This window comes from Alligator sinensis, unplaced genomic scaffold, assembly GCF_000455745.1.
Source record: "Alligator sinensis unplaced genomic scaffold, ASM45574v1 scaffold1196_1, whole genome shotgun sequence".
In the NCBI taxonomy this organism is placed as follows: domain Eukaryota; kingdom Metazoa; phylum Chordata; order Crocodylia; family Alligatoridae; genus Alligator; species Alligator sinensis.
Window position 1 is genome coordinate 584,829 of NW_005842583.1, and position 12,365 is coordinate 597,193.

The 12,365-nt window shown below is 41.0% G+C and overlaps 1 long non-coding RNA gene across 1 annotated transcript in view; it reads left to right on the plus strand.

Annotated features, from left to right (window-relative positions):
• LOC112551742 overlaps positions 1 to 12,358 on the plus strand; it is a 32,713-nt gene extending 20,355 nt beyond the window's left edge. Inside the window, exons 2-3 of the long non-coding RNA XR_003096055.1 lie at positions 7,014 to 7,101; positions 10,396 to 12,358. This is a non-coding gene — a long non-coding RNA (uncharacterized LOC112551742). The remainder of the gene's footprint in view (positions 1 to 7,013; positions 7,102 to 10,395) is intronic.
• Positions 12,359 to 12,365: the final 7 nt, after the last annotated feature.

The following is a 12,365-nucleotide window of genomic DNA, read 5'->3' on the forward strand; positions in this document are numbered from 1 at the left end:
AGGAATGCCTGATCTGCCATTGAACTACCACCACTCGGATACACCAGGAATGGATTATAGCAGCTGTTTACGACTATATAACAGTTTAGGACACCAGGTGAAGGTCTTGTAGCTTTGTTGAAACAACAAGGTAAAATCCACATAGGAGGATTATAAGGGCATGAATCACAGCAGTGAGAGCCATGGAAATGTTAAGGAATAAATAAAACCTGTAACACTCTATTGCTAATATTTCAACTCTTATGCAAAGGCCAAAAACCATTTTATGCTGCCTATAAAAGATGTTCTCAGCTACCTCAGTAACTTAAACAATTAAGTTTCTATAAATGAAGAATAACTCCACTGGACTCTATAAAGTTATGCAGATTTATGCTGAAGAAAGGCCAGCAGGGTTAGGCCTGGCAACTCCAGGATTTATCCATTTGTGTTCTTTGTATTGTTTCAGCATCTAGAGATCAGAGTCATAAATCAGGAACCTATTGTACTAGGTACTGCAAAAAACATACAACAAAAGACAGGTCTAGAAGGCTAGAACCATCTTATTATGTCAGTGAGCTTTAACACCATGAGAGGGAAAGATGTAACCCATTGAACTGATGATATTAATCCTTTTAGGGAAGAAACATGGACTGGGTGACTTAGAGGTTGTTTTCATCTTAGTATCTAGATATTGTTCAAGCTGGGGCAAGTAAGTGAAGATCTCTCTCCCTCTCTCTCTCTCTCTCACACACGCATGCACGCACTCATTTCAGAGGCCAGTTCCTGCTCCCATTGAGGTAATTGATGCAGATCACATGAGCTCAGAATGTGTTTGGTTAGGTGCTCAGTCTGGAGACTGCGATAAAATCACCTGCTGATGATTATTTTTTAACAGAAAGCTTTGCCTCTGTCTGACTTGTCACACCATGGAGATAATACATCCACGGGTAGCGGTATCTGAGGCATTTGATTCAGAGGTAGCCACATACTTCAGATTCATCCAGACCACCAGTTTCTCACTGGCACAGGCAACACACAATAAATAGAACAGAGTCCTCGCCAATGCGGCCTCTCACCCAACAGCTGTGCAGTTCTTGTTCTTATAGCTAGTGGAGATACAGTGTAACGTATGTGCCGAAGACGACTAAAATTTAATTTGCACCAGTTGTGGTACAGAAATATAAGCCACCACATAGAGCTGAAATAATGTGGATGGCACCATCTGTATGTAATTGTTAGGGTTACATTTTCCATTACATTTTCTTCTGGAGGAAAGAGAGGATATACAACTGGGTAGCAATCATAACAAGCACACATTACAAAATATCAATCACAAATCACACTTTCATTTACTAACGGGGTGATTTGCATTTCATTCTGACACACACAAATGGCCTAGTTCTAAACAATGTCACAGAAAATTATATGAAATTAAATTTTTATTCCAAATATTGTAAAGCAATAGGCCAAACAGATGGACAGGTATGGCATTACTTCATCTGCGGCATGCTAAGCTTGGCTAAGGGCCTACAGAGCACAAATGTTTCAGCAGTCCTTAGGGGTTAACAGGCATTAAATTCAGTGAGGCCCAGAAATTAAAAGATCTGGCAATTGTTGCTCTTTGTTTTAACCCTGGAAGAGGCTGCTGGAGTGGGAAAATAGCTATTCTCGATTAATCAACCTGTCATTTTCAGCTCCTACAAGCAATTTCTTTTAAAGAGGAACTACAACGATTTTTTAACATTAAAACAAAACAAAACCAAAAAAAGCAAAATGTGTGTAAAAACCAGACTCTTGGGTTGTTTTTAGAAGGCAAGTCAAGATGGACTATGGGCACATGTAAAAAGATACTTCAAAACGTACCAATTTCTAAATCACTAATGATTATGGGGCTGACACAAAAAGCTGAAAAAAGGCCTACATTTATAACTTGCATGGAAAAAAAAAGCTCTGTTCTTGCAAATACCTGTGAATGTGCTTACCTTTAATCATTTAAGTAATCGCAGTGACTACTCACATGATTAAAGCTAAAAGTGCACCAACGTTAGCAGGATCAGGGACTAAATATGCAAATTAAAATAAAAATGCCATTCCACTGCACAGCTGCCTCCTTTCTCATTTGCCATCCAAGTCCTTAGTCTGTGCTTTTGCATTTCCCTGCGAGTGTTAATGGAATCACTGGCATGTTTGTAACTCAAACCTGAGTGACTTCAGAGCTTCTTAATTCCTTTTTAAGCCTAACCTTGAACAGAATGTGTTCCTTCTGGGCTCCATAATGGCATCAGCTAATGCATGGGAAATATTAAATCCTGAATTGGGGTCTGTGGCAGTAAAAAGAGAATCAGATTTTAAAACTGGTTGTTTTACTGGACTTTATTTGCTAGTTTAAAGTTAGGCAGCCAGGACCGATATTTCAAAAGCAATCTTTAAAATCACCCTTAGAGTTGCATGCAGCCAAATGTTCTGAGTGTCCAGTTTTCTGTGCCTGCAAATCTTGGTTTTTCACATGCCAAGCACTCATCTTAGAAACTGGGTAGAGGTCTGATTTGGATGAGCTACAGCTGTCCCTAAGGCAAACAGGTATTTTTATATATAGAGACAGGTGGACATGCAAAATTAGTGTAGAGGTAGCGTTTTCTGAAAAATTTGCCTTTAATATTTCTCTATGGATCTGGAAACGTAACAAACTGGAGGGAAAAATTCTGAAAACATCTGTACCTTCAAAATCCCAGAGGATATTTCTGGATACATACCTGCTTGCATATGGCATATGTTCTGATGTCTTTCAAGAATACAAGGGCAGCCAGTACACTCTCAAAGCAAATTAGAAAAATCTATCTAACACAGGTTTGCCAGCATTTGCAGATCTATCATTCTTAGGCATGAAATCTCTGGAAAAATTGCTACAGACCAAGACTTTGATGGATTGGGACTAGATGCCCTTCCAATGAAATCAAAGAACTCAGGCATAATTGTTTTAACTGTTGGAAGCTGATTTGGCTTTTCTGGCAAATGATGCTTGTGAGATGCTAGCATACAAATAAATTGTTTGGTGTTCAGGATAAAAATAGTCCTCAGAGCCCTTGCTCTAAACCCCATATATGCTCTGGCTGAAATTCAGAACTGCAGCCTGTGAGTTAAACTCTCCTTGTCCTTAAAGTGTTAAAACACTGTTAAGCTTTCCGGAGAATTTGGAACTATAACTGTGCAGCGTACATTTAAAGGTAATTGGCAGAGAAGTGTTACTTTAGGCTTGCAAACTGTCTTTTCACTTCTGGAGTCTGGGCTTATTCCAGCTTAATCCAACTACAAATTGTCGTATTGAAATGTTTGAGGGTGCATTTAAATGTATTTTTTTCCTTTGGAAGAATATATTTACATGGTGATTTACATTCTTGTTTACCAATGGTGGGTTTTTAAAGTTGTGGCCATGTTTGTGGGTTTATATACTGGATACAATCTTTCTGAAGGGCCACCAGAAGCAAAACAACACTCGCAAGGAGGAGAAGGAAAACTCACATGGAAAACCGAACCAACTCAATGGTCCAAGTGGGAGTTAAGCATCGAGTCAAAACTCAAAAATAAAGTATTTGGTTTGTTTTTATTTCACATCTTTGAAAGACCTACAACAGAGTTGCTTCTTCCCTACATGGTGTAAATCATTATCTCTATATAACTTGCTCAAAGACAGTTGTGTTGGACTGCTTACAAGATGATAAACTACTTCACAGATAGGTTTACATCAAAATAATTTAGGCCTCTCCTGCCAGAACAGTGACTCAGCCTAATGTGCTAGTTTATAGGCCACGCTGGTTTTGAAAATTTGCAGTTCAGGTCCTGGCAAAAGAGATCAGGTCAATATTTTGTTCTCCACATGGAGCATCAAGTGTCAGGAGCTTGGGCTGAACTGGCCCATGTTCTTGAAGTGGAGGCACTATTGTACAGTCCATTAAACCATCACTGGCTCTAACAGAGAAATGAATCTGGGCTGATGATTGACACTCTGGCTGCATTCAGTAGTAGATAAGCCCCTTCACAAATGACAAAAGATTTCTAATACTTTGAGCTGTGGGATCTAGTAGAGAATGTCACCAGTGCCACATTGCAAGCTGCCTGTTGGTAAGTGGAAGCCACCATCACTCCAGGAAATGTGACAAAAGTGACAATTTGTGACCTTACATCTTATGCTAGGGCTTTTATCAGAATAGTACAGAAACATCCTGCCTCTTTAGGAAGAATTAATCTGAATGCACATTTGATAGGTTTGGCTTGGATACACTGCAAACTTCAAAATCTGCTTGGCAAGATTATATGCGGGCTGGGCTGCATGGCATCATAGTTCCAGGGGAGAGAGACCTCTGATGTGAAACTGAAAAGGTTGCTCGCTAGTGAGGGGGCAGAAGTGCATTTAAGTAATGTAGAGGCATAGCAGTGCAGTTCCACACTTGGGGCAGCCACGAGACACCTAGGCCAGGGCTGGCTGCTGTGGTGCCAGTTGCATCAGTGCAATCTGTCAATGCTGTTTTAGCTCCTCCAGCGCCCCACAAAAGCAGCACCTGGGCTGCTGCCCTAGTCCCATCCCTTGCCACTCTCCAACTTTAGTAATGCTACTGAAGTAACCCAGCTGGTCCCCATATTTTGTTACAGACAACTGAAATGCCCTCATGGGGTGATGGTACAAAAGACATTTTTTGTAATCACTTTTATGATCATAACAATCCTGCTGGCCACTGTGACACATGAGTATGAATGTGGGTTCATATGTTACTCTTTATTTTATTTAGCTAGATTCCAATAATCTGCCTTTACCATGGTATCTGGTCTACTGTATCTTTGGCATGCTGACCTCCGTAACGAGAGAGAGAGGGGTGCAGTTCTTGAGTGTTTGACTGAAAGAAGTGGAAAAAGGGATATGTTTCTCTCTGCTTTGCTTTTTTAAATCCACTGCTTGTTTAAGCCGAGTATCACCTTGCATGTTAGGTTGTTGAACCTGACTGCCAACGTGGGGATCTGTCAATACCTGCTTTATAACAGGATATCTGTAGGATTTTCTTCCTTTGTGTCTGATCTGGGTAACAAAGAGCCCAAAACTTCATGTTGTATTTAATGCCAACTGAAAAAAACAGGACAGAGCCAAGCAGTACATACTCGAGGACACTCTAGGTAGTATAAGGAAAAGGAAGGAGAGAAATGATGAAAGAAATAATCTAACTTCAGTCACTAGTTCATTGAAGGAATCCATTAAATTCCAATGCTTGTTTGCTGATTTCAGCCAAATTAAAACATTGCAACATCAGTCTATATTTCAGCTACTAACAATCCATTTCTTTGTGCCATCTGCTTCACTAATGGGATACATACAAATATTTGCCTGCAGAAATTCACTTGTGCTTTTGAGGCTCCTGGGCATACAGCAGGTGCTCTAAATGTTCTCTCTGAAAAATGCACTAAATTTGTTTTTTTCCCTTATTTGACCAATCTCTTTCTATCAGACCCAGCTAGCAGAAACTGTGGAATGTCTTAAATAACACAAGTACAAAATTACATGACTGTGTAAGTAGGAGGGTTATTTTAGCCATTTTATTTCAGAAAGTAAAATAGAATTTAAAACTATGTGAGAAAACACTGAATTTAACAGTTGTCTATTGCTATCCACTAGAAAAATTTGTTAAGCATTTCAGTAAGTTCCTTTTTCAAGTGCCTCTGCAAATTTACTTCTTCCAGAAGGCCTAGATATCCCTGTCCTCCTGTTCCTGTCTGCCACCTTGATAGAGGTGCTAACTAAAAAACCTGAAGAAACTTAAACAAGAATTGGAAAATTAACAACCAATATGCTTGACTCCTGATTCACACAACTTTTCCAATCTCCTATCTCCTTTTCTTTGTCTGTTTGTTGTCTATTCAGTGCAACCATTAGTAATGTTGGCTAGTACTTACTCACATAAATAACGTCAGTTAGCAATCAAAGGCAAGATAGTATAATTGAGTGCTCAGATCAATCTCCATGAGGTAGAAGATCAAGGCTAACTATCCAATGCCTACCATCCATTTTGACATCTATTAAAACCAACATTTTACAATTTCAGAGTAGATTGAATAACAGTATGTATTCAATAACAGTATGCAATTTAATTTTAGGTTAACAGGTTTTACAGAACATGTATGCCATGTGGCACAAATAACTACAAACAGACCACCAGACAAAAGAAAAAGATCCTTCTCTACTTTGAGATGAGTTTAAAAGTTCAGGCCCATCAGTAAAATGAATAATATTCATTTATGTGAGTACTTCTGTGGGACAAAGTTTGACACTTTCTTTGGTCTGTGGTTTTGTAAACATTAGAATAAGGATATGCTCTCTGTTGGCATCAAGGAGTTACAAGGGATTAATATGTAAATCCACAAGAATTCCTTTGCCACTTGTTACTTTCCATTTGCTGTAAAGTGTCACCAGAACTGAGTTCTGACTGATGATAAAATGTTTATCCAAAGTTTTGTGCTGAATATCATTTTGGGATTTGACCCTTGAAGTTGTTTGTTTTCAAGGACAAGGTACAGAGAGAGTTCTTAGGGGATGACTTCAGATTTTGTAAACCAAGTAATAAACTGAGATAATATAATTGTCACAATGGATTTGCATAATATTATGCTGATCAAAGACTTCCATCATTTTTAGTATGACTAATGAAGGGGAAAGCAGTGGAAAAGGGAATGTATTTACATACTTAGGATTTTGGGGAATTTAGCCATGGAGCAATCATTTGACAAAAGTGTAAGGGGCTGCATTTCACAAAGGTGAATGTAAAATGGGTCAGTAAAGTCAGGGATGAATCAAGCAAACAGTCCATTAGATACTGTTATCGGGTTGGCAGGGTATCTTCTGTTCCTCTGGTTCTCGCCTGCCACGACTTAGATCTTATGAGGGCAGGAAAGAGATTGACGAGTTGTTAATCGATACCTGCCAAATGATTACTCCTGACCCGTTACGTAATTTTAAGTACTTTATTTATTCTTCTCTTCTTTCTTTTATTGAGGACCGGATGGGAGGCAGCAGCTCATCCAAGCTGTTCCCAGGATCACCCCTGGGCTCAAAAGAGAATCCCTGGCGGCAAAATCCTCAAGGTAAGTGCTGGCCAGTGTTTTGCAGGATAACAGCTGTGCCCATAATCAGCCCACCTGGTGGCTTCTGCTCTACGCCAGCTACTCTTATGGAGGGTGTTCCCATCTGCCTTTCTTAGTACGGGTCACTCACAGTATTCCCCCTGCTGTCCCAATCATTTTCCACTCAAAATAATGAGGAGGAAAAAAGAAAAAAAGATAAAAAGGTTCTCTCTTTGCCCATGACTCAGCTTCCTGCCACTAGTTAACTCATTAGTGGCTTGTTACGGGCGCCACCCAGTCTCTCCTTCCGCGCTCTGTGCCAGCATGACTCAGGGAATCTTCCCGTCATTAACATTGAGGTCGCGGAACTTGGACTCGGCTTCCCTCTCTCCTGAAGCTCTGGGGTGATGGTCAGCGTTCCTTCCGGGGTCTCGTCTTGTGACCCCCCTTTCACTTTAGTGCCACCTAGCTGTGTCCTAGCATGGAACTGCGGCTCATCCCAGCGCAGAGGCTTGGCTTTTTCCCGGATCACTGCAACTCCTGTAGGTTCGTGGTAAGTAGTGAGCAAGGTTGCTGGCCCCCAAACTCCATGGTCCCTTGGTCTCTGCGCTTGACTTGTGTCTCGGATCCCTCCACCAGATCCTCTCTCTCGGGAGTCTCAAGCAGCTCCTCTCCTTTTCGTGGTGCCCGAAGGCATTTTCATTAGGACTTCCCCTTTCTTTTATTCTTGGAGATTGTTTCCAATTGGCTGCCCGAAGAGAGGTGGGGAGTCTTCCCCCCAGCTGTCGGGAATTTTCCCCAAGTAACAGGGTTCCTAACAGGGACCCTGTTACAGACACTTTAGACAGGAGATTCTTTTGAAGAGCTGGTACAAAATCGGAGTCAAAACCTATGGGATTCTCACATCCTCCCAAAATTGTTTGAGGTTCAGTGGGGTGGAGCTTGCTCAGGATCCTAACAAATCAGGATATAAGGCAGCCTTTGGGTTGTAAGGATTAGAAGACAATATGCAAGGAGTGATATACAGGAATTCTCTAGTGGACTTCACAGAGCCACAAGTAGGGACAGGCAAATTATTTTGGGTGTGTAACAAAATATGCCAAGCAAGAATTTGGCCCGTAAGACTTACCAAGCTACCAGCGATGATGTAAACTGCATCACCCATATCAGAGAAGAAGCACAAGCCACAAGGAGTCAAAAGGTATATGTCTTTATCAAACCACAGTTTGGGTTTGCTAGAATAGATTAGGGAACTTTCCCCAGCAATTTAAACCCATTGTTGGTGGCAACAGTTGATGACAATAGCCCTTCCTCCTCTTTTTCCTTGCCCATTAACTAAAGAGAAACAATTGTTATGCATTAATGGGGACAAAAAAGCTCTCTCCTAGTGATCATTATTAAGGCTTACATCTGCCTTCTTAGTCCTTTATGGTGACAGTCGAAACCGAATTCAGACTCTCCAGTTTCACAAACAGCTTGCTAAACTTTCAACAAAGAGAATCTCTGTTAGAACTATAGGGCATCTGAAACACATTTGAAAAACTCCTGATCATCCATTAGCAAGTAGTTTCTTGCACACACACACACACACACACACACACACACACCTATCAACACATTACAATTCTAATGTACCACAAAAGGGTATTTTAAAACTAATTTTATTAACACTTCATAAAAGGCTTTGTGGTATTTGGATGGAAGTTGTGATGGACAAAGAAAAGCCCCAACATTTCTGGGAGTAGAGGCATATGGATGAATCCATATTTCACAGCAGAAAATTCAGCTGTGATAAAATCATCATGAAACTCCATGGCAAATCTGGCTTTTTGCAGATGAGGTACCCATGAGTTTTGCAGTAAAGGGGCATGAAACACCCCAAGAAACAACCCATGGAATGAGTCCAAGCACACAAAGGAAAAACCTAACAAGGATTTAATAAAATAACATAATCTCAACAACTAAATGACTGAGGTGTTTCATAGCAGAATGTAATGCTAAAACCACCCTTCCACCGCCTCGAGAAAAACTGTGCACTTCAGTAATGATGAGAACTTGATGCAATGTATTTTCCAAAGCACCAAGAGCCAAGAATAATATAACATCACCAGGCAGACTTCAAAGCCCAGTTCCTCTACTCACTCTTCGCTCCTGTGCATCCCTCCACTGCCAAAGCACACATGGATTGGAGGGCTCTGCTCAGCAGCTGCTCAGTATGTTTGACAGATTTCCCAAAATTGTACAGCCCTTGTAAAAGAAGTTTCCAATAGAGGTTGCATTTTGACCATGCCATTTACAAGAATAAAAAACAAAAAAGAGGTGTTTGTTTATTGATTGAATAATAGATTTTGCACTATGGTTCCTGCAAAAATGCATCATTGCAGTTGCAAGGGGTACAACACCAGGACACGTTTACATGGGGCTCTAGCTAGTTTTGGTTGACAAAACTAATTACATTGGTAATTACTATTACTGTCCTGGAAGGAGAATAATTTTAGGAACCATTTACAGGGATTGACAAAGGACACTTACTAGTTCCCTCACTTGATGAACTCTTATAGGTTAAAGTAAGCAAATGCTTCACAGTTTTAAGAGAGATTATTTTACATGTAAAATTCACACCACAATTACCATGGGAATTTTTTAATAAACCTCTGGATATTGGGCAATAGAAATACATCAACTAACATGTATAGTTATCAGAGCAAGGACCATTTGAGGGCTCTGTCTAAATTAGTCCCTTTCAAATGATAGGGCAGGAAGGTTTTTATTTGGAGTATTAGGGTGAAATTCTGCTGTTACCTCTTTGTGGGATACTGCAGGTGGGGGCTTGGAGTGGAAGCTCTGGGTATGAGTTTGAATGGGATGCTGGCCTCTGCTGACAGCTTACCTCTTGCCTATTCTTTCAGTTTTCTGTGCAGCAGGTGAGAGTGCTGAGCTTAGTGTGAAGCAGGAGGCACAGGAAAAATCCTGAGAGTAGCCAGAAAGCTAGAAGAGTGTGGTTGGAGAATGGAAGAACCAGGGAGATAAAGCTGGAGATCACAGAGAAAAGGGCAGAGAGCAAAGGGAAAAGTTGGGTATTTGGCTAGAAGCCAGAGAGTAAGTATTGGTGCATAGGGAAAATAAAAAGGGGAAAGAAACTTATATGCTACCTGAGAGTGAGTGATTGCACCAAAGGGTAAGCCAAGAGAGAAGTACTGAGTACCTAACACCTAAAACTGGTGTTTTTAGAGCCAAGGGACTGGAAACCTAGCTCCAATGCTGTGTGTGCCTCAGTGTTTCGGCATGTGAGATTTATACAGTACTTACTTCTAGCACACAGGTCAATTCTGACTGTATGAAATGCAACCCTTCAGAACCATCCTGGCTACACGGGACAGCATGGCCAAGAAGAGCGTGGAGGCAAATTACAATGCTCTTTTAACAGCTGCCCAAAAGAAAAGAAGGCTCAGAATTTTGGAGTGAGATCACTACATGGAGCTGGGCAAAACACAGAGGTTTTGAATTGCAGAGGTTTAATGAAGCCAAAAACCCAAAGCAAATCTCAGTCAAACTCATCATGTTTCATCTGGTTTATTATTATTTATAATTTATGGAGCTATAGAAGTGTGCCTGGCACTGCATGGAACAGAGACGGGGGGGCAGGATTCCTGATCTAAGACCCTTACCGAACCTAATGACCCTTTCCTGCACCACTGGAGTCAACTGAATGGTTCATGAACTGTAGGCATTGTTTCAGGGGGCATAGGCTGAGGTCAGAGTCATAGCCAAATTCCAAACCAGGTGAGTTCCCCATAGTTTGGAGCTTTATAATCAAGCATTCACACATTACCCCCTCTCTCATTTCACATTGCCTACTAAGAGCTATCAGATATGATTGTGTTTCCTTTACCTTCAAGCCACAAAATATAGATCTGAATCTAAATATCAAAACACTCCAGGTTTTGGGGTAGGGTTGGAACACAGATTTTTTTCAGCTTAGCAGAAAGTAGCACTGAAACCTATCATACTCAATCCATATAGCCAACAGCACCCTATGGGCAGTGGTCCAGGATACTTGGCCATATCTCTACTAAGACACAAGGTCCAGCTAATCCATTGTGTTCCATAGCTAGCATCAAAGGTTCCATTACTAATTTGGATACTGTTGGCATCAGTGGTCAGGTTCCATGATCACAGCATTGTGGTAAGTTTCCTAGATCTGATTGAACTTGGCTGGGAGTTCTGCCCTTGGATATAAGTGTGCCTTACTCCATTTTCACAGGGGCTTCTTGCTCAGCCTTAGACATGTGCACTCTGGGCTGAATACAAATGATTGCAGCCAAAAGTCAAATTTGTTAAATAGAAGTTCACCAAAATAATCTTAAGTGAAAGTGAAATCCTGTAAATAACAGAAGCCACATGTCTGGAAGCAACCAACAGGGTACATGCAGTTCTGTACTCTGGAATTTTAACATCAGGACTGTCACGGGCTCTCCGCACAGCCTTCTGCCAGCCAGTTCCTTACTAGGTGTCTCAGTTTCCCACAGCTGTAAAATGGGGATAATGGCACTTGCTTCAACAGGGTGTACTATGCATGAATAAGTTAGGACTTCTAAAATGCTTTGAACATGAGAGCCCTGTATAGAGTGCTGAAGTGGTTTCAATTTCAAATGCAAACCATGAGAGGGATTAGTCCTTGCATGACAATTTATTTTGGCATTTTAAGAGGGGGAAAAAAGAAAAGAAAAACCCAGAACACTGAAAGCATTAAGTCTTGAAAATGGCTAGTGACTAAGTGCATTAGCTGCAGTACTGCCAGGAAAAAGCAGCTGGCTTCTGCTGTGAAGCCATATTATTGTAGACCTGGTTTTTCACAGCAAATACTGCTTAGAGTAAATACAGAGAAACACAGTTCAGCTGGTCAGTTAGTCGATAATTGCTATGTCACCCATGTTTAAGTTCTAGAGAGTTTGTCAACCTCAGTCGGAAGAGGAGTAGGCTGAAAGGAGATAAACTATACTACCCCGTCTTCCTACTGCTGTGACCACATCATGGCCATCTTTGTATTCCTTCATTTGGCTTCCCTACCTCTTCACGTTAACACTTAGTGTCTCCTCCTTGTCAGAACTTAGTAGTTAAGTGCCTCGGCACAGTGGAATTTTCTAGCACAATGAAGCTTTTCGGCACGGTGAAATTTCCGCTACGGTGGAGAACCCCGATGCAGAAAAGCTCCCGCCATCCCTATGTAAATACGCACACCATTATTGGTCGGTTCTAAATTATTCCTACGTGGCGACTCGCAT